The sequence below is a fragment of the Arachis hypogaea genome, chromosome 1 (assembly GCF_003086295.3).
Source record: "Arachis hypogaea cultivar Tifrunner chromosome 1, arahy.Tifrunner.gnm2.J5K5, whole genome shotgun sequence".
Taxonomy (NCBI): domain Eukaryota; kingdom Viridiplantae; phylum Streptophyta; class Magnoliopsida; order Fabales; family Fabaceae; genus Arachis; species Arachis hypogaea.
The window spans coordinates 110265747-110267857 of NC_092036.1; positions in this window are offsets into that span (position 1 = coordinate 110265747).

Genomic DNA, 2111 nt, shown 5'->3' on the forward strand with positions numbered 1-2111 from the left:
ATATATGAAGAAATTCGTCCACCCCCAATATATTTTTTGCTGAAAAAAAAAGAGGGGTATTCTCATGGGTTTGCCTTGGTATCGTGTTCATACTGTTGTATTAAATGATCCCGGCCGCTTACTTTCTGTCTCAATTCGGGGGGAAGAACTGGTAAGAGACATAAAACCATCCATTCCGGATTTATATTTGTTCGGATAAAATGTTTAGCTAATTCTATACGTTGAACCAAAAAATTTTTTCTTCTTCCAACTTTTCGAGCCTCCCATTCATTTTCATTGCCCGTGGATCCCCCTTCTCCTAATTCTTTTGAAAGTAAAGGAGCAATAGAAGCGTGTTTTTCTAGTATCCCCATAAGGATTAGAATCTTTTGATTTTTTAGTATGAGTAAAAATAACTACACGCCTTTGACCATCAAATGAAATGTGAATAACCCGCCCCCCCTCTTTGTGCGCCTCTGAGCTTAGTCTTACTTCACCTCTGAGAAACGAAAGAAAACTTCCATCTCCAAATTTAACTCAGACGTAGCTCGCTTCTTTTGGGGTGTGAAGCCGTGTCAAACCAAACTACCCAACAAGCATTAGCTCTCCCTGAAAAGGAGGTGATCCAGCCGCACCTTCCAGTACGGCTTCTAACATTATGTAGAATGTCATCACTTTCAATAGTTACATATAAGTCTATATAAGATAAAAAAGCAGGATGACCGTGACGTGTACGGATGGATCAATAAGAATTCACCTATCCCAATAACAAAAAAACCTGACTTGAATGATCCTGTATTAAGAGCGAAATTGGCTAAAGGAATGGGTCATAATTATTATGGAGAACCCGCATGGCCAAACGATCTTTTATATATTTTTCCCGTAGTTATTCTAGGTACTATTGCTTGTAACGTATCTTGAACCGATTCTTATTGAAAAAAAAAATAACTTGTTGATCCATATCCTTTTACCCCTACACGTCCTATTGCAGCAAATTAGAACATTTCAAAAATTTAAAAGATCAGATAAGTCTTACTGTGTGAATCCTCAATTCAAATATTGAGATTTTTTGATAGACAAGAAAAATCAGGACCATCTCATTGTTTCCTCATTCTTACGTTTTTTCCACTGACAAAAATCAGCATGCTCCGTGTTCTATATTTTCTAATATATATTAGAGTAATATAATTTGAAAATATTTTAGTTAAAATTAAAGAAAGATATCTAGTATATTTATATATCTTTAATAGAAAGATATCTATATAATATCTTATTTATATATTTCTTTTTATATTTCTATATTTATTTTTATACTTATTTTTATTCAAAAAGAATAATATATATTAAAAAAATAAAAAACGAAATCCAATTTTATTAATAATTAGATATATGTGTAAGACATAATTTATTAATTTATCTATTTCATTTTCATTAAATAATAAAATGTTTTTTCTTATAATACCTCAGGTGCTAATGAAACTATTTTAGTGAAATTTAACTGTCTCAATTCCCGGGCGATTGCGCCAAATAGTGAGTTCGTTAAACTTTCTGTGATACAAACATGAAGTTTCTTTTTTATTTTATTTTTATTCAAGGGTAAATAAATAAAAAAAGAATTATGTCCTAAGCTTTAGCTTTTAATCCGCATATTTTTACCCTTCGTAATTCTTCCTCAGCCAGGCTTGTGCAGAATAGCAGAACAAGTAAAGTATTTGTAGCATAGCAAAAACAAAAATGCCTTCCTCGTCATTAATATGTTTGCTCGCGGCAATTGTAGCCTCTCGGGAGAATTGATGACTGCATCAAAGATGCACTTGCTATTGCTAATATTCTTTTGGGAGCCCCCCCACAAAAAAAGGGGGTTCACTTTTTTACATATTCTATTTAATTTAATGTTATAGACATAAACATATACCGGGAACGTACACCATTCATGTTTTTTCTTTTTCTTATCAAGGAATAGATCGCTTTACTTGTATGACTTAGATGTCTCGTATTTCTCGAAAAAGCGATTCGATTGATGGGATTTGGTATGATACTTATGAGATCGAAGAGATTCCAATATTTCTTCTTAGAACGTATTGATTTGACCCCATAAGCGGGACCACCACCCCCTAGCATGTTGCCGCCAG